At 40.1% G+C, this 26,234-nt stretch overlaps 1 protein-coding gene across 4 annotated transcripts in view; it reads right to left on the bottom strand.

Annotated features, from left to right (window-relative positions):
- The window catches only part of TPK1 (thiamin pyrophosphokinase 1), a 366,723-nt gene that overhangs the window by 121,661 nt on the left and 218,828 nt on the right, over window positions 1-26,234 (bottom strand). The gene's annotated exons all lie outside the window — the stretch shown is intronic.

The raw sequence follows: 26,234 nt of genomic DNA, 5'->3' as shown, positions 1-26,234 counted from the left end.
AGCGACTCGTGTCTCCCTACCTGGGATCAATAGCTGTCCTGCCACTTACTGTGACTTTGAACAATTCTATTAATCCCTCACACCTCAATTTCTTCATCTGTAAAACTGAGGTAGTGATATTATCTAACATCAGAGACTTGTTGCCAAGCTTAAATTAAGCAGTGCACATTTCACTTCTATTTGCCCAGGGGCTTGCAAAGAGCTGGACACGACTGAGTGACTGAACAACAACAAAAGTGCTCAAAGCTGAGCGCATGGCACACAGTTTTTAAATACATCTTAGCTATTCCACTCTCATCATTTTATCATGGCAAATAATAAAAATGACCGAGGTGGGCCTACTGTGTGAATTTTGCACTTGTGTGAGGAAAGGGGTCTTGCTATTCATTGTTAATTATTCTCTAATTTTGTCAGATAAGCTAATGAAGAAAACAAGAGGCAGAAGACAGGTGACAACGTTCACACAGTGCTCTTCTATGACATACATTCATCTAATTTCACCACTGTCTACAATACCTCATTCAGCCTCAATCCCGGTGCTAAGGCCGGACTACACAGCAGTCTTATGTCACTTTCCCAATATCTCAAGGCTGCAGTGAGAACACAAATCAAGTAAGTAGACAGAGAGCCTACTGCAGGAAAGAAAAACCCATAAAACCCAATCGTTATGTGTCTTAAGAAAATGCCATAATGATACTGCCTCATATGGGAGTCCCAGCACTCCCATCAATGCCACAATTCAAGGCACTGCTCTGTTTGGACAGATTACCCTAGTAGTGGTCAAGACCTGAATCCTTACCTTCGGCCTTTAAGTTGAACACCACCATCTGGTATAAGATGCTATTTAGAAAATGCCATTTAGGGCAATTCTTAATTCTCAGTGAAGTCTTAAATATTACTAATAAGTTTAACTTTTAAACCTAGTACTCCTTAGCCAACACTGAATAATTTAAGTTCCCAGTCCTTTCTCTCCTAATCCATGTACATGTGTATATATACACATACACTCAAACAGAAGACATTTTTTAAAATCAGGATAATTCTGCAATATGAGGGGCTTCCTTGATGGCTCAGATGGTAAAGAATCTGCCTGCAATGCAGAAGACTCTGGTTCGACCCCCGAGTCAGGAAGAACCCCTGGAGAAGGGAATCGCTATCCATTCCAGCATACTCGCCTCGAGAATCCCACAGAGAGCCTGGGAGGCTACAGTCCCTGGGGTCGCAAAACGCTGGACATGACTGAGCGACTAACATTGCTATACGAGAAGGCTGCGTGATGTCACAGAGGAAGAGCGTAAGGCAGTAAAGAGGGCACAAAATCAAGGCAGGTAAAGTCCACAGGGTCGCCAAGAGTCGGACACGACTTAGCGACTGAACAACAACAAGCATGCCTGTGACCTCAGAGAAATCTCACCCTGCAGCCCACTTCAACATGATGGAGGTCTCCTCAGCTGCCCTTTGTGACTGACTGCATTAAGCAAAGTACCACGTGCCTGACAGGACCTTCTGGTGTTTCTCACTGAATAGGAAACTTCTAGGTTACCCCAGTTTTAAAACAAGGGGCATGCAGAAGCTAACAGCATTACAAAGTTGGTAGTGATGGGTGAAAAATGTGAAAGAGCTAGGGCAGAAAAGAATGTAAAGCTTCTGGACGCGGGGGTGCGCAGAGTCCCAGCAGTGCCAGGAGAGAGTGCTGAACTTGAGAGGTGTCAAGATTTACCATTTCAGAGCTTGAGTCTCCGTTACGGTAAGTCTTCTAAGCACTTAAAACTTAAATGAATATGGAGTGGATAATGAGATTTCTTTCCATCTGAAATGAAAGCCTGATGAATGATGCTTGAAAAGAACAACCAGTCATTTCTATGGGTGCTCAGCACAGCAATATAAGGAACCTTTTTTTTTCTGTACTTAAAAGAAAAAATGTTCTTTGTTTTGGCTTCTTAAGGACTGTGACATCCCTTGTTGGAAGAAATATCACCTCTAAAAACTTACCTAGCTAAGATATTGCACTTTCTTCCTCAATACTGAAAATCAATTACGAACATTCTTTAAGATTTAAAACCACAGATTTGTGTTACTGACCGTATATCCTAGTTGAATTTTAGTATTATATTACAACAACCAAAATGACTAGTTGCACTTAAAATACATGCATATGTGATAATAATTGGTTACGGCTTGTAAGAAAATACACGGCAGATTTACAGACAATTGTATGTAACAGAAAAAACCCTCGTATTTGATAAAAATAAGAAAGAAGTCTTGTAAAACATGACAGTCTAGGAAGAATCTAGAGTTAAGGACATTTGTGAGCCTTAAGAAGGAGAAAAAGTACTTACTTCAGTGTTATTGTTTGATTTTTCTTTATTTTTTGCAAGCCCAGAAGTTGCCAAAGACAAATTTCTTGAATCACAAATCAGTCAAGAATTGTATAAAACTATCTTGTTTCTATTTTAAGAGTCATTCATTAAGGTTCTGTTTTTTAAAATAGTTATCTTGAAGTAAAAATTGTTGCCATGTTAAAAATGACTCATATTTGCATACGCACGGGCATTTTCATCTCAAGGAAGATGGTCCAAAAACTGTAATATCCGATACTTCATAACTAAATCCCATGAACATACAGATTTATATCAAAACTATTTTCACATTCAATTTAAACATGAGAGTCACCTTGAGTTATTTTTTAGAATCTAAATGTAAGATGGAGAAATATTATCATTTAGAAGGTGAATAGAAAATGTTCCACGAAATATGCACAGAGTCCTTAAAACAAGTTAGAACTGCATATTTCTTGAGAACCTATGACTCTACAAAGATCCAATATTTTGGATAATAAAAAATGAAATTATGATAAAAATTACATATGTAGCAAAAAACCCAGTACAATTTAAAGTATCTTCAATTCCAATTTCTCAAATAAAATTTTTCTCAGTAACTTTAAACAACATAGCTCTAAGTTTTAAAACCTAAATGAAAAGAGAGAAAGTCTTCAAGGAACAACAATAATTTAGAATATTAACAAAGCCTCATGTTTGTTTCAGACTCTCATGTACAACTGTCTATTCAAGGTTCAGTGAGCATCTCTAACATCACAACCACCTGGAACTCCTATTCTCACCTCTAGTGTTTAGTCCATCCTATTCCTCTCCCAGTTTTCAGCAGCAAATGGTACCACCATCAACCAAGCCAGAAACTAAACTGATTATTCTACTCAATAAAAGGCAATATAAACAAAGCTAATAGATGATGTAATGAGAAAGAATACTTTGTAACATTCAGAACTGACTGGGGATTTATCTTTAAAATATATCTGGAGTACCTGCAAATCAGCCTTAAAAACTTGACAATATTCCTGACAGAAAAGTAAGGCAAACAAGGCAAAAAAACTTTAAAAAAGAAAAGGATACGAAGAGTTGCTTAGACTTGCTAGTAATTATAGAAATACAAGTGAAAGCAATGAAATATCACTTGATTCCTATATACTTTTTACCCAGAAATTTGGATAATGTGGAATGTTGGTGGGGATATGGGGATGGTTTTCAAAATAAACATGTGTGTATATACACACACAAAACGCCCTCACACACTGCTGACTTGGTAAAACCATTCTAGAGAGCAATTGGTCACCAGTTAAAAAAAGTAAACGTATGTCCCATTACCTCATAATTCTTTTCCTGTGTGTGTTTAGTCACTCAGTCATGTCCAACTCTCTGTGGCCCCTTGAACCATAGACAACCAGGCTCCTCTGTGGGATTTTCCAGGCAAGAATACTAGAGTGGGTTGCCATTTCCTACTCCAGGGGATCTTCCTGACCCTGGGATTGAACCCGTGTCTTTTGTGTATTCTGCACTGGAAGGAAGATTTGGAAGGCCACTTTTTTTTTTAGCTGTACATGTAAGTCAAAGAAAAGCTCACAAGGGTCCATAAAGATATATACATGAGGTGGTACATTGGGAAATTATTTGTGGTGATGTAACTGAGTGGGATTGGGGCAGGGGGATGCAGGATTTAGAAGCAACTTGGTGTCCAGCACTCAGAAAGCGGATAAGCAAATATAATGGATATACTATATTTAGTGCTATGAAAAGTTAAAAGGAAGAGGGTCGATGTACACACAGCAACACAGATAAGTCTTAAAAACATAATGCTGAATAAAAAAGATGGATGAAGCTTAAAAACACATTGCTAAGCAAACAAGCCAGTCTAAAAGGACTACATCATTGTATGATTCTGGTTATATGATATTCAGGGAAGGGGAAAACTACAGAGATAGTAAAAAGCTGAGTGAGGTTCCTGGGGTGGAGTGGAAGGCGGGGAGTGGTGACCAGGTGAAGCTCCGCGGATTGTCAGGACGATGAAGCTACACTGCGTGCACCACATCGTAAAGGCTGACACACAATAGCAGGGGTTCGTCACAACCTAGAGAACTTCACAACAGAGAGTGGATATTAACATATATGGATTTTTAAAATAATTTAGGAGTATCAAAGGATTCTGGGATAAAATTTAGACTTTGAAAAGACAACCTAACTATATTACAAATATATGGAACAGCCTCAGTAGAGGGAGAAGGGAAGGGTGCTGGCCTAAGTACTCTGGAAATGAAAAGAATCTGTATAACTGAAGGTAAAAGAACTATGTAGAAGTACTGTCCTCTTGCTGATAAAGTTGTTTCTTATAGGGGTACAAGTTATTAACTCTAACACTGAAACACATGCATATTTGAATTAAATAATTAACTAAATGGATGGTAGGTGTTGAGATCCAGGTTTTACACTGTTTAAGTGAGAGGTTACAGACCAGCAAGAGAAATAAGCTAGAATGACCCATGTGATAATGGATTACAGTTGGAAATATCAATAAGAACTCATGTGTAACTTAATAAATATGCAGATAGTTACATACAGAATAAACGTGAATATAAATACACAGGTTAAAACATACATCTATAGTTCTCTGCTAAGAAGGTCTAAAATATGACACCCCAGTAACAATAAGCACAGCTAGCATCCAGATCTTGGTTTCTAAAGCCATTCTTCAAAAAATGTGAAACAGAACTCTGTGGAAAAATAGGTGATCCCAAGACTAGGGCAGGAAATACACAAAATGAGCTTGGAACACCTTCGAGGAGAAGAAAGGAAGCATGTGTGTGAAGAGATGTGTGCATGTGTACGCACTCAGGCGCACACACACACACACACACTCTTAGGGGCTCTGTCGAAAATGCACAGGAATCAAGTGAAAGAGTTCCTAGAGTCCAACAGTGCAACAATTTGAACAACCGAATAAAGTAGGATTAGAATACAAAAAAAAAAAAAAAAGAATACAAATCAAAGTGTAAAATAAATATTCATGACCTCAATCTGACAAAAATTAATTACCAAATAAAATTTTGAATGGGGAAAAAAGAGGGAAATGTCCTACAAAGAATTTCAGATAAACTGTGCAGCTGCTCCACCCTGATGGAGGGACCATCCTCACCTTCAATGTACGCTGCACACCACGGCCTCCCTCAGTCAGATGGAAGGAGGCCATATGTAACCTTGTGTGGGGAAAAACAGACACACAATATTGTGGCCAGGTGATCAAGTTAACAAAAACAACTCATAAGTCATGTCGGTAACATGCACCCCGGATATGTGATAAAAACGGCACTTAACTCTGTGCTCTTCCTCTTTAAAACACAAGACCCATTCTATTACTGAGTAAAACATCAGACAAACTCCAACAGAGGGCTCTGCTGCAGGACATCTGACCAAGACTCCTCAAAACTGTCAAGGTCAACAAAAACAAGCAAAGTCTGAGGGGGGAAAAAGGCAACAAGAAAACCATGAAGAAAAGCACAAGGAGGTACATCATCTAAATGTAACATAGGAACCCAACATAGAAAAAGGATACTAGGTTAAAAAGTAATGACACATGAATAAACTATGGACTTCAGATAACAACAACGAATCGACTTTTGGTTCATTAACTGTAACAAATGCACATTACTTACAGGTAACTAACAGGGGAACCACTGCAGGGGCCAGGGGCATACCTAGGGACTTTCTGTACCTGTTCAGTCTAATCTGTAAATCTGAAACGGTTCTAAAATATATGCCTAGTAAAAATTAACTACATAAGAGGAGAGTAAAAAAAGATGAAACTATCATTTATACATAGGTTAGCACAGGTTAAAATCACTTATACAAAGGTTAACACAGGTTATAAATGACTTATACAAAGCATAAGTACATACATACACCCGCCCAAAAATAAAATGATAAAGAAGAAAAACAGAGAAAATTACATGCAACATGTATTATGGACAATATGCAGAGCTTCTAACAATATACAAAAAAAAAAAAAAAGCCAACAACTTTACACAAAAGATGGGCAGTACAGAGAAAAAGAAAGTGAAGAGTTTTTAAATATGCTCAATCTCATCTGTAATAAGAGAAATGCAAATGAAAACTACCCTGGGATATTACTTCTCACCTGTTAGATCAATGAGACAGAGAAAACAGGGTACTCTTATCACTACATCTGACATTCCTATGGGGGAGCATTTAGAGGAAACTTTTGAAGCAGTGATTACACTTTCAGGGATCTATCCAAAAGACACACCAACAACATACAAAGAGACACATGCAAAAGTCTCTCCAATCACATCACTGGCTTAAAAACAATGAAACATCAGTGGAGTGTATCAGAAAGGCTAGAAATAGATCCACATGTACATGGATAACTGATTTTTGACAAGCTGCAGAGGCAATCCAGTGGGGCCAGAACAGCCTTCCTGACAAAGGCTTCAAGGCTTCTGGAACAACAGGATATCCATATGCAAATAAATGAACATTAATCCATACCCCACATGGTATACAAAAATTAAATCAAAATGGATCACAGATCTAAACGTAACACATATAACTATAAAACTTCTAGGAGGAAACATTTAAAAAATCTTTGTAACCTTAAGTTAGGTAAAGATTTCTTAGATAAAACACTAAAAGCATGATCTATTATAGAAGAGATATGTGGAATAGACTACATCAAAATTTTAAAGGTTTGTTCATCAAAAGATATTCTTTTCAGGTGGTACTGAGTCTAAATGGGAAGTCTAAGTATAAACTCATGTTATCTTAAAAAAAAAAATGCTAGCTTTGTCTATCGAATCAACTCAGTGGCTACAAGAACCGCTTAATGCCTACTTTATGGCCTCTCTCTCTCTCTCTCTTACTGAAAGAACATACTGGAGATATTCAGTCAGCCAGGAAATGTACAAGATGAAGCCAGGAGCATGCTATAGAAACAGCAAGTATGCTATCAAAGACTACAGGATTTATATCAAAAAGATCCAGGAGCCAAATTGAATTTCCCTCCCACTGGCCACAGACAGGATACTTTGAGTAGAAATAAAGATAACAGAATGAACTGATAATATGTATCAAATATGATTAAAACCATGTACTTAAGGACAATTAACTGATTCATGTGGAAGAACGCTAGGAACTAACTTGTTATTCTGAAAACTAGTAAATAAAAGAAAAAAGATTTAAGTGTACATCCTACCTTCCTTTGAGGACTGTTCCATAAGATAGCATAGTAGCTGACCTGAGGGACGCTGATCTTTACAGAGGCATTTCAGGAACAAAATTAAGCAGTAATGGGAGAACAGTTTATCATAGCATCGAGCAACCAGTAATAAATCCATGAAGGTGAGTGATAATCACCAATGGCGTAGAACATCATAATAAAGAGACAACCAAATGTCATGATGCAATGCCACCTATTTCAGAACCACCCCCTCCCATTTTTTAATAGTACTGATCACAGGTCTACAATTAACTCTAAATTACAGAAACATAAAGGAAAAGAGAATGTATTCAATGATACCCTGCCATGCCATGAACCCAGATTGTGGAAAATTTCAAGGAAAAAATGACAGTTTCCTCAATAAAGGTGCTGAGGCATGAGAAAAGAACAAGAAGAAGGGGAAGAAAAAGAAGAACAGAGAAGGGAACTTACTGATGAAAAGGGGAAACAAAAATATTAACCAACTTCAATGCACAGATCTTGTTTGGATCCCTAATCATATAACAAACTATAAAGTACAAGCATTAGTTGTTCAGTCATGTCTGAGTCTTTGCGACCCCGTGGACTGCAGCCCTCCAGGCTCCTCTATCCATGGAATTTCCCAGGCAAGAATACTGGAGTGGGTTGCCATTTCCTTCTCCAGGGGATCTTCTTGACCCAGGGATCGAACATAAGTCTCCTGCAACGCAGGCAGATTCTTTACAATCTGAGCTACCAGGGAAGCCCATAAACAAATCTTAAAACAATAGAGACTATGTAAAAACTATTAAGCAATTATTCTTAACTTTAGTCACTTTAGGTATGGTTTTTAGGAAACCGTTTCTTTTAGAGATACATATAAAATATTTTAATAGTCATAAAAAATAGTACACATTTTGCAAAGCACAAACAAAAGGACAAATTATAGTGGGGTGGTTTCTTATGTGATAAATATGGAATCACAGGTGAAAATGGGATTTGAACCAACAAATCAAAATCAAACAATGAAACAATCTGACCAATGACAAGGACACGCCAGGAATTTGATGAACTCCAACCTTTCCACCTGAAGCCAAACAGAAGCCAAACACAATAAAACAAAAAGCAGTTCTATATATAAGGCCCTATATGTTTTAATTTTCATGAAAATCCTGTGTAGTATCATCCCCAAGTTACAGATGAAGAAAGTGAGACTCAGGCAGTCCCCAGGAGCGAGTCAATACAACCTACAGACAAGACCCTAACCTCCCACTCAGAGAGGGGACAGACAAGGCCCCCAGATACCACGTAAATCTGCACAGAATAAATGACACTTATCAGAGCTAGTAAACCACAGGATTATAGACATCACCTGGCTTCTTCAGATACTCAGTCAACTATTCTATAATTAACTATGATACATGGTTTCCTTCTAGCTCCCTTTCTAATGGTTCTGAATGTCTTCCTCTCTTGGAATATAACTCCTTTCCAAAAGAGTCTTGTTATAATAAACTCATATTTTGGATATAAATGCAATTTTTCAGGGGAAAGGCATCACGGATAAAAGGAATAAAGGATGAGATTTGCAGCATTAATTTATTTTTTTAATGTTGCACATCAACATTTTTATGCTAAGTAGTAAGTTAGAATTTGGTTCATAAAATTGTTTTAAATGAAGTGTGTGTTCAGGAGAAGGTGATTTTAGAGAATTATGTACTATTTGGCTTTAGAAATGAAATTCTTTATGGCAGCCTACTGGATGATATGCAGTATTAAGTGTTGCTGCTAATAATCTTGTGGCTATATTTAATACTATTCAAAACCATGTTATGAATGTGACTACAATGAATGGGTGCTTGTAAGGGCAGAAATCTTTCTAGCTAAGACGTACGTTCAATGAACAGAATCTAAGATCTGCATACTGACTTGTATCGGGGCCAGTCAGCCTAGGCTTGGAGCACTGAAAAGAGCCACTTTGGTTTTTCTCAGGAGAGTAGAATGGAGTAACTAAGAATGCTGGGCAGTAAATGCGCAGGCAGAGCATCTGGGAACATCCCATCTCTGCATCTCTCTGGCTGTAAGCAAGACTTTCAGCTTCAGCGATCTCATCTGAGCAACAGGGAGAAAAGGAACTCCTTCACCCTGGCACGTGCTGAGAATCGGTATCAGCCACTATCATCATTTCCGTCATTACTAAAGAACCTGGCTGGCTACGCCTTGGTTGATAATTTCTATTATTAACTCAAGGCGAAAAGTCCTATCTAAGAATACAGTGAGGCCCCGTCCCTACTAACAGGTCAGATAACGAGGTACGAGAGTATTTGTCTGAAGGAGTCGGTTTTCAGATAGAACTCCACGGACAGGCTCAGGGCTTCCGTCAACTCTTTTTTTTTGTTTGTTTTCTTTTTTTTTTCCATCAACTCTTAAAATATTTAAAACCTTTAGAGTGTGGAGAAGTGTACATTTTTCTGAAGAGAAGGTTCAGACTTTTTCTCATATTCTCAAACAGGCTCATAACCACCAAAAGCTATACATCTCTGTCTAACGCTGAAGGATTAAAATCTGAACTCACTAACAGGGCGGCGGAGGGGATCTTCAATTGCCTCTCCAACCTAGCTTCATCCCCTTCATCCATCACCACAGCCTCCTTTTCTATCCCGGAAACATCAGGCTTTCTCCGGTTCTCCCACATGCACGGCTTGGCTACTGTACTGTACACCTCTGCCCACGTCCACTGTTCTCTGTCTTCTGACCTGTTACACATCTGTCTCCTTTTGAGACCATGCTCGGACATGAACTTCTCCAGGAATCCTCCCTACCCCTGTCTGTGGTACACTGCGTGCTGCTTCTCTAGGCTTAAGTAATGGTCTGTATGTATTTATAACACTGTACTTCTTTCATCTCACTGAAAAAATGATCTAAACAGATTTAGTAAAGTTTTTTGACAGAAACTTACTCATCATCAATCTAGCAAAACAACTGATATAAATAATGTGACGTGATGTGCTCAGTCATGTCTGACTTTTTGTGACCCCATGGACTGTAGCCTGCCAGGCTCCTCTGTCCATGGAATTTTCCCAGCAGGAACACTGGAGTGGGTTGCCATTTCCTCATCTGGGGAATCTTCCTGACCCAGGGATTGAACCCGCAACTCCTGCATTCGCAAGTGGATTCTGAGCCACTTGGAAAACTCATCTGATATAATAAATAAGTCCTTGTTAATATGTTGGTTGAATGAATACATGAAAAAATTGCCCAAGTCCTTTCATTTTTCTGAATGCTGGCTCTATTTCTGGAAATATTTTATAATGTGAAATATGCTTAGAAAAAAATATTAACCTCTATTCATAGCTTTTCAATTACTATTATCAAAATTTCAAAGAGGGCCCGCTTCTTAATAGGCTAGCTTCACTCAGGAGAAAATAAATCCTTTCCCACTGTCCCTTGAGCAGCATTTCTGTATATTAAACTTGCCTGATAAAATAAGACCAGTGTTCCCTATTCTGTGCCTTTTACCTTGAGGGCTTCTGGTAGATGTGAAATTGGCTTCCTATCTTCAGACAACTGGAAAGGCCAATGTGCATGCAATTAATCAATTCTGAGGCTCCTCTATCAACATGACTTTCCAAAAGAGAAAGGCTCGAGCTTCATTATCATTACTATCTCAGCTATAATAGAATATTTTTCTTCCTTGATAAGGAAACTGATTATGTCCATTCACTTCTATTTAAAACCTTATCTACACTCCATAAAGGTGGCAGTGAAGCCTGATTCTGTTAGAGAAGGTTGGCTTTACACGTTATACTTGCTTAATGAATTTACCTCAGAAAATTGCTCCTTCTACACCGAATGACATCATACTAAGCTTATGAATCATAAATGCAGAAATAGAATTACAGAAGGGAGAGACCTAAAGGGCAATCGGACAGGGACTTGGAACCTGGCTTCATTGTTAAATGGAAGACTAACCCTTAACAAGTCACTGCATCTTTCTAAGACCTAGTTTGCTCCTTAAAATCAGGTCCTACTGTCTCCAACTCATAAGATGTTATGAGAGCAAAGTAGTTCTCTCATCAGAAAGTGCATAGAATAACCTGAGGAACATTTTCAAACATACGTAAGCCACAGCTCAGAGAACTACCTAGTTGGAATTTCCAGTGTGTTCCTTCAAAAAGCTATCAACACACATGGATAAATTACCATACAGAGGTGCAGCCACACAATAGTGTTCTAAGCAGCCATGAATAAAAGAAAGAAGATGATCTCTATTACTGAATATAGAGCAGTCTCCAAATTACCTTTCTTTTCTGCAAGGATCTAGAATATTCTGAAAGAGGGTGGTGGTGATGAAGAGAGTAAAAATGAAAACAAGACATCTGATGAGAACTTTTCACGAAGCTTTTGACCAGTGTAACTACTGCAAAATAATAACTAAAAAAGAGCATCTTCTAACTACAAATAAACTGTGACAAGCGAACCTAAGAGTTAAATCTACAGCATAACCACAGAAAGAACAGAATTTGTGATTTGAAATGACAAATTTTAGACATGATACTCTGGCTGGACTATAATTTAAAGACAAATGGAAAGATCTGCAAAGAAATTTTAAATTTCCTTCAGTAGTTTACTATTTAGTGATAGTTTAGGTATTATAATTTTGAAACTAGTACTATACACTATAGTATAAGACAAGCATGTTATTTCAAATCAGGAATTTTTAGGGAGGGCAAAAGAAAGAAAAATATAATAATGTGAAGAGACATCTGCAATTTAATTTCAAATGGTCACCTTCCCTTCAAATACATCTATTCACAGATAAAGCATACAATGCTTAAAAAATTTGAAGTGGTTGGGATGTATTGCTTATTATACTATTCTTTCAAATTCTCTGCATATAAGACAATTTTCACAATAAAAAGTTCACTGGGAAGAGAAAGCTATGTAGATGATTCCAGCACCAGCTCCTGAAGGCAGCACTCTCAGGGCATAGAAGAGACTTAAGCTGGTTACTCTTCCTTCATGCTTCTGGGGCCTCCACAAGGTTCAGTGCAATTCAGACAGGAAGCGGGGATTCTGACAGGACAGCAGCTACGAAGTAAAGGATACAGGACTAGGTTTCAGAAAACCCTCTAGACTGTGGATGGATTTTCCACACACTCGCAGTGCTGTTCTATGCAGTTTCCTCATCTGAGAAACAGGAACAACGTACCTGTCTAACTTAAAAGGTCTGCTGAGAATCAAATGAGAAGATGATGAAGGTCCTTTGCAGACTCTAAAAGTATTATTTTTGGTAATTTTCCAGCATTTCCAGTATAGACATTATTTCACAACTCATGCATGGCTCTCAAGAGTCTTCAGTGATGGTTTAATATTCAGCATGCCTTTGACATTCAGAGAATCCAACCTACTTAACATCGTATCAGCAGTGTCTCCATCTGCTTCAGAAGACAACAGGAAATCGGGGGCATCCCGGTGTTCCCTTTTCTGTCAAAACTTACCATTTTCACTCTCTCTCTGTCTCTCGATCATCTTGGTTATGCTCTGCTTTGCTAACTCGCTTCCTGACTCAGATATATTTTGATAAATTTTATTGTTAAATTGTAACATATGCATCAAAGTCAAATATTCTAATTCTGATGATGATAAAGTTTTAAAGGACTAATAGGAGCTTTTAAAAGACTAATATATGTGGAATAGTGGTTTTCAGGGAAAAAAATCCTCCTCCTCCAAAAACCTTCCGCTCAGTCAGATTGGCTTGGAAAAGGTTAAGACTCTTGGTGTGTGTGTGTGTGTGTGTGTGTGTGTGTGCATGTACAGTGTGGTAAGAGTTGCTAAGTCATGTTTGACTCTTTGAAACCCTATGGACTGCAGCCTGCCAGGTCCCTCTGTCCATGGGATTTCCAGGCACGAACACTGGAGTGGGTGGCCATTTCCTCCTCCAGTAGAGCTTCCTGACTCAGGGATCGATTAGATGTGTCATACGGATGTGTGTGTATGGATGAGAGTGAGGGACCTGAGCCACTCCTTGAAAGAGCTTCAACATACGCAGCATGAATGCATGGTTTGAATAAGTACCCTTGAATCCCAGCCCTCCTAGCTTAAGTTTACTTGGATAAATATTCCATTTTTTCTTCAATTTTGATTGCATTGGGACAAATAAGATCAAAATGCTCCCCAACTCAGAGGAAAAAGGAAATCTTAATTGGATGAGAAGTCATACAACTCGGCTGGAACTGTATGAAGCTCTTTATACAGAAGCTTTCACTGGTGCCAACCTTCTTCCCGGAGGCTCATTTCATTTCCCTGCTGGTAACACTCAAATCACTGCACAGTTCATTGATACCGCATTGGCAACCCTTTGTTTCAATCAAAGGAAGACGCTGAAGCAATGCTCAGTTGAACTAAGTAAACAAGACACAGTGTACTCGTGTCCTTGCCCAAGAGGACTGGGCAAGGGGGGGGTAAAGGGAAATATGACACTCAGCATCCAATACTCCACGACTTTCCCCAGGATTGGATTAGAATAAATTATGATGACAGGGCTGAGACAAACGCTGACGCTCTCTCTTCTGTTCTTTCACCTGCATACAGCACTCTCTCGGATCGCATCAAGACTTCTAACCTGATTCTCTGTCACTCATGGTTGAAAACAAAAGGCCACTGTTCAATAAGGTTTTAAACAGTTTCCAAGGAGAATGAATTTTACTTTTCCTCCCTTGCTGCTTTGGAATCACTAAGGGATCGCCATAGGGTTTTGCCGATGGGCATCTTTCTATAAATCTCCCTGAATGAAAGACTTCTTCAAGGTCAAAGAACTTGTATGGGGAGGTGCGCGGTGGGCATGAGGGTGGTCATTTCTCACCTTCAGCCTTGGAGCATCACTGTTTTCAGGTTGCTTTAAAATCCACCACCCCTGCCACCGTCCTCCTCATGCGTTTGCTCGAGAACTAGCCCAGCTGCACTCCCCTGGGTGCTCCTGCCAATGCAGGCCACAGATTCAATCCTCGGTCCGGGCAGATCCCACATGCTGCAGAGCCGTGAGCCACAAGTGTGAAGCCCACGATCTAGAGCTCGCAGCTTGAGCCGCAACTACTGCGTCCACGTGCTACAGCCACTGAAGCCGACAGACCCTAGAGCCAGTGCTCTGCAACAGCAGAGGCCGTCGCCATGAGAAGTCTGCACACCGCTATCAGGGGGTAGACCCCCGCTTGTTGCAATTAGAGAAAGCTCACACACAGCAACGAAGATGCAGCACAGCAAAAGTAAGCAAATAAATAATTTTTTAATAAAAATAAGAGAGAAGTACAAACCACAACCACTGAAAGAAGCTATTGCTCCCCAGGTGAACTTCCAGCAAACGAGGAAGAAAGCATCCGCCAAGAAGGAAATAAGTAGATGAAGTCAGAGTCTCTGACTGCCAACCTGGGATGCCCAGGCACTCTGTATTTCACAAGGGGCGGTACCAATGAACACTCCTGATGAGAATAGTACATGGGACCACCTAAAATTTCTATTTATTTGGATTTGGCTTGGCCTCCTGATGCAAAGAACCGACTCATTTGAAAAGACCCTGATGCTGGGAAAGATTGAAGGCAGGAGGAGAAGCGGATGACAGAGGATGAGATGGTTGGATGCCATCACCGATTCAATGCACATGAGTCTCAGCAAGCTCCGGGAGCTAGTGATGGATAAGGGGCCTGGCGTGCTACAGTCCACGGGGTTGCAGAGAGTTGGACATGACTGAGGGACTGGACTGAACTGAACCACTGGATGAACTAAGTGTGGCTGTTGTTATTTCACCTTTGATTAAAAACAGGCAATTCTGTGTTTTTTAAGGTTTAGAAAATGAGAGAAGTTACAACCTAATAAATTTTGTTTTATGGATAAGCTGCTTGAGGCCCATAGAGGAAAACAATGATTTCAAAAAGTGATGAAAGGAATCCAGATGAGGGAAGTTCAGAGAAGCTTATTTGGAAATTCTGTGCAGGTAACACAGAATTTGAGTAGGGGTCACTTGAAAAGAAGAGGGTGACTTCAATAGAGAATATTTTGGGGCAGAGAAAGGAGTGATTGTGGTCAGTTTGGAAAACAAGAGACGGGTCAGTTTCCTGAGGTCATGTAACACTAGAAGATGATGGACCAGAAAGAAGGAAATGTCAAGGTCTGACTCAGAGCTTTACACCAGTGCCTAGACCAAGGTGCACACAGAAAGAAGGGCCTGTCAGGACTGTGGGGCTGGGCATAGGCCACGAGCACCTTCTGCTTGCTTTGGAAGAGAATACGGATTTAGAACAGGTCACGACATACTTCACCAGCATTTAGTGAGACAATTAGGGCCCATGCATGTGTGGCCCTTCTTACGGAGGTGCAGCGTGACAGCGGCACTCCAGGCTGTCCTGGAGAAGAAATAAAAACACAGTCCCCAAGACATTCCTGCTCTGGTTTTGAACTTGGAAAATGGGCTCACCAAAATAATTGTGTAGGCCATCATTAGTTCCCAGGTTAGTAAAAAAAAAAAAAAAAAAGAAAGAAAGAAATCCAACTGCTTATGAGGGAACAATAAAAAAGGGCAAACAATAATAAAGAGAAATATATTTCTACCTCCTTTCCCATTTAATATTCAACCATAATAACTTGGCTTCTACCTATATTTTACCATGAAAACTGTACCTTATCAGGTGCCAAACTCATTATATCATTTCTTTTTTTTTAAAATTCTTGACACCCTTGCTGATCACTCCCTGGTCTCTTAAAACTCCAAACCACCTTGGTTTCAGCATCACTCTCTTTTAGTTCTATTTCTTCTCCTTGAAGGCTTCCTAGAGTTCTACCATTTGCCATGGCTCTTTTCATTCTATACTTTCCTTCCAGGGTGATGAGTCCAGTTCCAAGTTTTTAGTTACTACATACATGTGATGATTCTTACGGTATTACCACCAGGCCATGCCAAATACATACATTTCCTGCCACCCTTTTAGGCAATTCTACTCATTTCCAAAGAAAGTCCAATCTCTTTACATCTGAGATCAGCTGGCCATCTTCCCATTTTTTCCTGTTCTCATATTCTTTGCTTCAAAGAAAGACAACACCCATTTGCCTAATCCCAGTCCTTGCAGTGACTCCTTCCTCTGTGTTCCTGCGAAGACTTTTGAGTCCACATCCCAAGGAACTCTACCATCCTATCTTCACGCCCATGCTTACTTAAGTTTACTTACTCATCATTTCCTTCTTGGATTGCTCTATTAGTTGAATGGCCTCCATCTCTACCATAATCAATTTATCCTTCACATTGCTACCAAACCATCTAAAATGTTAGCCTAATGCTATTTCCCTGATAAAAATGCTGAATACCGAAACTTGGCCCTCAATATAAAGACCATCTTCCTGAGAATGCAAACAAGCCCCTCATGATCGAGAACCTGAATTCTAGCTGTGTCTCCTGTGGCTCCCCAGGATCCAGCATTTCAGAGTTCCCACAAAGGGGGTAAGTTCTCTAAGACTCCTTCGCCTTTTGACATTAAAGGTCACCCATTCATTCATAATCTGGCTTTGCCCAATCTTAGATGCGGCATGGAGAATCTTTGATCTTAGTTGCAGCATGTGAAATCTCAGTTGCCACATATGAGATCTAGCTCCCTGACCAGAGATGGAACCTAGGCCCCCTACATTGAGAGCATGGAGTCTTAGCCACTAGACCACCAGGGAAGTCCCACATTAAATTTCTTCATTCCCTTCTTTGTCTAACTACTCATCAGCGAGTATTTCCCTGAGACACTGTGCACACTCTCACCATAAGCCCTGGGCCCAATCTGGATTAAGTGTTTTTTTCCGTGCTATTCTCATAGCACCCAGCGTTTCCTCATAATGAGTGTAAATTTTGCTATTTACTCTTCCACCATTTCCTCTGAAGTCTACATAGCAGAACAGAAGCAGTGCCTTTTACTTCTACAGATGCACTACCCACCACTGTGTATATCAATCACATCACTGGTGCTTAGAGAATGTTTTTTGTTGGCGCATTCTATGCTGTACATCAGGCTTCCCTGGTAGCTCAGCCGGTAAAGAATCTGCCTGCAATGCAGGAGACATCAGCTCGATTCCTGGATCAGAAAGACCCCCTGGAGAAGGGATAGGCTCCCCACTCTAGTATTCATGGGTTTCCCTGGGGGCTCAGAGGGTAAAGAATCCACGTGCAATGTGGGAGACCTGGGTTCGATCCCTGGGTTGGGAAGATCCCCTGGAGGAGGGCATGGCAACCACTCCAGTATTTTTGCCTGGAAAATTCCATGGACAGAGGAGCCTGATGGGCTACAGTCCATGCGGTCACAAAGAGTCGGACACAAGTGAGCGACTAAGTACAGCACATGCTGTACATCAACAAAAACAGAACCAGTGGAATAGAAAACAAGCCTACAAAACAAACACTTTGTGAGTGTGTCGTTTCACTTCTTAAAGAGAGCTAGTTTCATCAAACATGGGTAAAATCACAGAGGGAAAGTTCCTACAGAGATCTAAAGGGGATATTAGGGTGCTTACAAAATGAGAATTGCACAGCTCTAAAATTTTGTTGTCTTTCTGCAAATTAAAATATAATGTTTGCAAATACATTCATCTGTATTTGCGAAGCACAAATAAACACAGATGCAGAGAACAGACGTATGGATACTGGGGGCTGGGGGAAAGGAGGATGAACTTGGGACACTGGGATTGACATCTATACACTACTGACCCTATGTATAAAATGCATAACTAGTGAGAATTTACTGTGCAGCACAGGGAGCTCTACTCAATGCCCTGTGGTGACCTAAACAAAGAAAATCCGAAAAAGAGGAGATACGTGCATACAGTATAGCTGATCACCGTGCCGTACCGCAGCAACTGACACAACACTGCAAAGCAGCTAAACTCCAATAGAAATTACCAAAAAAGGATGTAGTTAAAAATATCATAGGAGTTAGTACACTGTTCAACAACAGGAGGGGTTTTTGTTTTGTTTTCTAAGTGCCCTGCAGTGGAGGAGGAGGAAAAGCACAGACAGGGAGACGGGAGGAGGGGTGTGGAGACATTTTGCTGGAAAGCGGGGCGCGGCCTGAGGAGGGAAGGAAGGGGGTGCTTAGGGCAGCTGTGTGTCGGGGGCAATCCCTGGGGGGAAGACGCTGCTGCCCTGGTGTATGGAGCAGACAAGCAGAGAAAAGGCGCCAGCAAAGCGATGAGACCCTCTGAAGAGAGTCTAGGTCAGACACTGAGTGGAAGGACCTCCCAGAGAAGGAAGCCGAGCTGGGCCCAGGACAGAGGAAGGGAGCGGGGTGAGCGGCTTGCCTTGTGGAAGAAGAAAGCGAGACAGGGCGAGCTCCGTGTGACAGGCCATTTACAGACATGAAATGCCCCAGTGGCCCTTTGTTAGATATCACTGCATGAAATCTACTTCATTTGCAGCATAAATTTCCTCTCAAAGACATGCGATGCATAACCCTGAGCAAATCATTTTACCTGTAAGTCCCTGCCATTGCTCATCTATAAAATGACCTCTAAGGCTTTATACTATTTACACTAATATTGAATGGCTGTATGCTTCAGGATAAATTATACAAAAGATTCTAAGATGCTAAGCCACAACAAAAATTGAGAAGATATAGGAGGAGAATGAAATAATTTTAAAGAAAGGATTTATAAGTGGATAATAAATAATGAGAAGATTATCTGTGCTCTCTATAGAGTCTAATCATTCTAAGAATCACTTCTCTGAGCTATCGCTGATGAGAGGGGGCTGGATGTGTGGACAGACAGACTCAAACCCTCAGTTCTCTGCAGAAACCATCATGCATTCCAAATTTACATCGTGAATATTCAGTTTTTCTCTATCAGAATATTAACATCTTTCTATCATATTCATTACCAATATTACAAATGTATACTGGAGACAGTGTCAGGACTTTATACAGTAAATAATAGATCTAGTGAGATGAAAAAAAAAAAAAACAAGCAGTAAGAAACATGACTATGATCATAAGGAATTAATATTTACAACATATTTAGAGGTTTGTTCAACTGAGTTAAAAACCGACAGCATCCATTCTGTAACCATTCTCTTGTACATCAGATACTGGAATCCTAAACAGGAATCACCAAATGAGGTTTAGGGTAATGCAAAAGGCATGCCTTATTAACTCTCGGACATCTCATTTCTTGGTCATAAATCCTATTAACTTGTATTACCAACTGCCATAAAACTTGGAGATAAAAGATAATTTATGCTCAGTGTACAGAAGCTAATGTTTCTGGAATTCTGGGAAGCACAGGACCAGAAAATGAGCAAGTGTGTATGTGAGATCAGCAGCCATTCTCAGCGTGTGACAAACACGCTTTCAGCACCGGGCTGTCTTCACAAGGAACACAGCCTAACCCGTCACTGACATCAGTGGGGTTTCATGGCTAAAACGTCTCTCACCAATTTCATAAAATCTGCTCATAAAAGGGCATGATGTCTTGTTAACAACACCTTTTTTTTTAGAAGTAAAAGAGGGATGCTTGCTCTTCAGGGAGGAGCTGTTAGGCATTCTATTTTTACTTTGCTACTTTAAAATGGCAGTTTGAACATCTCTTCAAGCAAGCCCTACCTACTGTGGTTTTCATTCATAATGACATCTGACCCCACAGCAAGTGAAATATGCCAAAATACTATCAAATAGACATTATCTACTAAAAGTCAACCTGCTAAAAACTTCTAGTCTTCCAAATTTATATAGACCTGGAACTACACTATTGTCTCCTTGTTTTAAAATCCAATTTATAATTAACAAAAAACAAATCATAGGAAGGGGGCTGAAAAGAGAATTAGATGAAAGATTTTAGGCTGCAACAATCTATACAACTTCAAGCAAATGCGCTCAAGACATAGAGGCTGGTGACAAATGACTGATATACCTTTAATGAATGATGATGGTTTATTTATATGGCAGTCTCACCAGAGTCCTGTATGTAGACTCTCCAAAAGAAATGCAGAACACTACAGAAACACTAAGATGACTTGAGGGTAGGGAGGCTTTTTCCGAAAAATCAGGAGAAGCACATTTTAGTTCCATGACCCAGGGGTATCCCAGGTACTATAACCATCACAGAGCAGATACAGCACTAAAACATTTTTATCAGCCGAAGACCACATCTCACTCCTCCTGCTATAATCTTCAATTTCAAACAACCTAGAATCATAGAGCCAATTCTAGAAGACACTGGCCTCAAAAACAATACTTAAATGATAATTAACATTTATACTGAATTTTTAGTTCAGTTCAGTCGCTCAGTTGTGTCCAACACTTTGTGACCCCATGGACTGCAGCACGCCAGTCCTCCCTGTCCATCACCAACTCACAGAGCCTACGAACATCACAGCATCGGTGATGCCATCCAAACATCTCATCTTCTGTTGTCCCCTTCAATCTTTCCCAGCATCAGGGTCTTCTCAAATGAGTCAGCTCTTCATATTCAGGTGACCAAAGTATTGGAGTGTCAGTTTCAGCATTAGTCCTTTCAAAGAATATTCGGGACTGATTTTCTTTAGGATGGACTGGTTGGATCTCCTTGTAGGCCAAGGGACTCTCAAGAGTCTTCTCCAGCACCTCAGCTCAAAAATATTGATTCTTTGGAGCTCAGCTTTCTTCACAGTCCAACTCTCACATCCATACACCGACTACTGGAAAAACCATAGCCTTGACTAGACGGACCTCTGTTGGCAAAGTAATGTCTCTGCATTTTAAAATGCTGCCTAGGTTGGTCATAACTTTCCTTCCAAGGAGTAAGCTTGTCTTTTAATTTCAAAAACAATACTCAAATGATAATTAACATTTATATTGAATTTTAGCACTTTGTATGTATTTTAGTGGTTTGATAATAATCTCATTTAATCTGCATAAATGGACAAAGATTTTTTTTGTAGGTAGATTTTGTTATAATTGAGGAAAACACATGGTATTATTGTTGTTTAATTTCAGGTTGTAGCTACAAGGTGGGATATACCCTTAAAGTGCAACCAAGATTACTCTTATCTGAAAAGAATGTTGTAGAGAACATACACACACACACGCATATACAATAGATTAATGCCCAGTCTGTGGACTGTGACTTGTTTAACGAGTGTCATTTCCATCTTAGTCCATTAATCCCATGACGGAGGAAATGTAGTGGAATGGAACAACCGTTGAGTCTAAACACTGCTGTGTGACCATATGATCTGTCCTGCTTTCCTCCTCCCAGGATTGTTATGAAGCTCAAATAGATGCTTCATATAAAAGTCCCCAAATTATCTCCTTTCCTGAGATCAGTTGTCTGATGACTTTCAACTAAAAAGTACATTTAAAACACTTTGAGACTTTTGTGTGTCACTGAAGCATACCAGATTGATTTCTTCAGTCTAGTTTCAAGTTCCGAAACACTTGCAAATGGTTTCAATTTGTTTATGGTGTGCCCATCGTGACTATGACTACAATAAGCCCTATTAACCAGGAACAGCATCCCACAGACATCCATCTTCAACACGCACACTACCGAATACAGATGTGTGCTTTATTACATGTGCAACATATACCATGGAGATATGTGAAAACACACATTACACAGTCATTTTCTCTCCCATGGTACATATCTCATTTCTAGGATGTAGGCTGAATCTCTGCAATAATTTTAATATACCTTTTAACAGATTTTTGGTGTTAATCACATTTCATAAGTATACCATTAAAACTGCTTAAAAATATGGCAGAGTATATAAGACTGATTGGTATCTTAAGCCCTCAAACACACTCATTTTGGGTTTTGCAGTTGTCCTGGAAGCTGACTGATTAGTCTGTCATACAGAGTAAAGTAAGTCAGAAAAACATACGAGGTGTATTAACGCACATGGGTGGAATCTGAAAAAGTGGTACAGATTATAATATTTACAAAACAGCAACAGAGACACAGACGTAGAGAAAAAAAAGTATGGCTACCAAGGAGGGATGATGGGGAGGGGTGGGATGAACTAGGGACTGGGACTGACATGTGTATAGTGCTGACACTGTGCATACAATAGGTAACTGATGAGAACCCACCGCACGGCACTGGGAACCCTGCTCAGCGCTCTGCTGCGGCTACGCCGCGTCCCCAGGGCCTGCAGCCAGCAGGCTCCTCTGTCCGTGGGACTCTCCAGGCAACAGTGCTGGAGTGGGTGCCAGGCCCTCCTCACTCAGTGCTCTGTGGTGACTAAATGGGAGGGGAGCCACAAACGGGGGGATATGTGCATACGCATGGCTGCACTGCAGGAAGTAACACAACACTGGGAAGCAACTGTGCTCCAGAACAAAGAACAAGTGACTGAGAAGCAGGCCCCCGGCATGCGTCTCGGGTCAGCCCTGCTAAGGCCCCAGACCAAAGTCTGTGCTCAACATTCTCACCGCTCCATGTGATGGAGGGTGTGATCTTACATGAGCTTTCTGTTTCACACTACGCAATCATTACTCACTTAGGATAAGATAATTTTCTAGCTATTTCAATAAGACAAAAACAAACAGACCAGAAAGAGATCCTAGAGGGCCTGGTGCCTTAGACAGTAAAGCATCTGCCTTCAGTGCAGGAGACCCAGGTTCAACCCCTGGATGGGAAAGATCCCCTGGAGAAAGGAATGACAACCCACTCCAGTAACCTTGCCTGGAAAACCCCATGGACATAGGAGCCTGGAGGGCTACAGCCCACAGACTCACAAAGACTGAGTGACTAACACACTCACGGTATGTTAGGCACACTCACCATGATCACTATGTTTGGGGAACTGTGGAGTCTGCTCTTTACTGATTAAACTTTGACACATATTACCAATGAAAAGAAAAGATGATTACAATACTATACATTTTGTGTAGGGTCACGATCCCAGACTTTCTCTCCCAACATCAGCTTCTGGCCCTCCGACAGAGACAACGTCCTGTGCTCAGCCCTCTTTCCAGCCCACGGCCTTCCTCTCTTAGACGACCTCACACTGCGCTGGGGCAGAGTAACTGCGCTCCCACCAAAGGCGACACAAGCCACTGCCAGGCCTGGCTTTTAAAAACACGTGGTACCTGGTGGTCCCGGAGTTGAGACTTTGCACTTCCAAAGCAAGGGGCATGGGTTCGATCCCTGGTTGGGGAAGTAAGATTACACATGCCACACAGCCAAAAAATAAACACATTTATAAAAATTTTAAAGAAGAAAACATGCAGTGCCACTCCTTATAATTATCTTTTTATCCCTGCTGCCTCAATGTGTCCCAACTGGCTCAGATACAAAGTGGACCATACCCCCCAAACCACAACACATTCTTCATGAATGAAAAAAAAAAAATTAAGCTTAATCTCAGTTAAGCCTCTGAGATTTGGGGGTTAATTATCACTGCAACATACCCAGGGTAGATTAGTACCCTGGCTAATTGACAACAACAAAAAAGCTTAAAAAGGGGGGGGGGGGGAAATCTTTCAAAATGCATCAAACATTCCCCCCACCCCGCCACCAAACAATACTCAAAACCCAAAAACTAGGTTTTGATTGAAAAGGAACACCAAATCTAACTTTCATCTTACACGCATTTGATTTTTTTTACCAAATCATGAACTGCACTTCAATTTCTCCAGCCTTCAAGTATGGAAGGTCATCAGGAGAGTGAGCTTGAGCAAGACAGGAGCGTAAAAGGAGACTGCACTGCCTAAGTAGAGGCTCACGGAGCAAAGATGAATAGAAAGAACACTCCCACGGGAATGCTAGGAAAACTGCTGACCAAATTCTGGATGAGAAGAGGAACAAGTCTTCCTGGGGCATCTGTAATCAGAAGTCAAACTCCCAGCAGAATTAGCTTCAAAATATATACCACCTAGATGGTCCTCAAAAAATCTCAAACAAAAGGTCTTAAGCTTTTAGTGTCTATAAATAACTGGGCTAGAAGTCCACCTCAGAGTCTCCTTGGACTCACTCTCAACTCCTATTTCAAGTAATTCCCACAGGTAAAGTTCCCAGAAATACGAGGTCACAGAGAAAAAGCACAAAATACAGAATGAAATCAAGGTTACAAAATATAAAAGGGAAAAAGAACAGAAAAGACAGCTTAACTTATAAAGACTGCAGATATCAGAATTATTCCGGACTATAAAGAAAGTACAACAATTACATTTTAAGAATTTTTAAAATGTGAGTAAGAGGAAAGTATATAAGAGAGATGAATCACGACAGGAATTTAAAAGCCTTTGGTACAAAAAGGATAAGTTCAGTAGCAAAATAGAAGAGCTAAAGCAAAAGTGTGAAGTGGTTTGCAGAAGTGAAGAGGAACTTCAGAATGCGGCCCAGAGAAACTAAGAAAATATGAAGAAGTTTTGAGATATATGTGATGCAATTAGAGGAACATATATATATAAATATATATATATACACACACACATATATACACACTCAATTGGAGTTGCAGAAGAAGAAAGAAAGAGAATGTGATGGGACAATATTTGAAAACATAATGGCTGTGAGTTTTTCAAACTGAGGACAGACAGCAATCTATAGATGGAGAATTAATTCTAAGAAATCCCAAGCTGAATACATTTTAGGAAGTCCATATTTATACAACTAAGGTACAGAACACCACTGACAATGAAAAGATCTTAAGAGCAGAAGTCATTTTTAGACATGGCTTTTGCTATCAGTTGATGTTCCAAATTTACTTTTCAAAAATTATCCTATGATATCTAGCTATTTCTTAGCCAGAATATTTATACAGAGACAAGTTACAGTTGACTATTTAAGTGTTCATAGAATCATATAAATAAAATCATAATAAAACAATAAAGCTCAAAGCTTCTTAATTGTAAAGAGTTTCACACTTCAGAAAGTGTTGGGAAATTATAAGTATTTAACAAAGACCTAATTAGAAATCTAAGAAGCATATCTGTGCAGGTCAGACTGCTAACTGAGCTATTTTGATGACTTAGCCATATCTTATGGCAAAAAATTTCACACTCTAGTATATATCATTCAAGGCTTTTCACAGTCAGGATCTAAATGAGTCTTCTGGACCTCAGAGCCTTCTGAGTCTGATATTTCGGTATTTTCCATATGGCTGGCTCAGTATCACCCGCAGATCCCACAACATGCCCTGCAGCTCTGTCTTTCTTTAGTGGCTCTTTCTAACTGGAATGACTTTCCCATTATTTCCCATAACAGAGATCTACTCATCCTTCAAGGGTCTGTTGAAACATAAGCTCAACAAAATGCATGTTTCATGAAAGCAAGGGTTTTGCTCTTGCTGGCTGCTGTATCCTCGGAAAAGTACCTGACACATAGTACATGACCCACAGAGCAGGTCCTCAGTAAATATTTGTTGAGTTAATTGATTGAATAAAATGTAAATGCCTCTGCAAGTATTTCTTTACCACACCCATGACCAGATTATACAATCTTTCATCATCTTTATGTCCTAAACTTTCAGTCTTGCTTTATGTTTGTGTTTAATAAATGTCTCCTTCACTGGACATGTACTACAGATCTTTAGAACTATAGTTCTAAAGAACCTATGTTACTATTTCTGTTTAATCTTCAATTACCCATCAGTGTAACAGGTAGGCAGCAGGCATTCCGGAACTATCTGCTGACCAAATAAATGGACAGCATGAAGTTTGAAGACTGAATTCTTCAACTTCCTTTTCACATCTCAC

Source organism: Odocoileus virginianus, chromosome 1 (assembly GCF_023699985.2).
Source record: "Odocoileus virginianus isolate 20LAN1187 ecotype Illinois chromosome 1, Ovbor_1.2, whole genome shotgun sequence".
In the NCBI taxonomy this organism is placed as follows: Eukaryota; Metazoa; Chordata; class Mammalia; order Artiodactyla; family Cervidae; genus Odocoileus; species Odocoileus virginianus.
The sequence above is the reverse complement of the archived record's forward strand: the minus strand, read 5'-3'. Positions and strand labels throughout refer to the sequence as shown.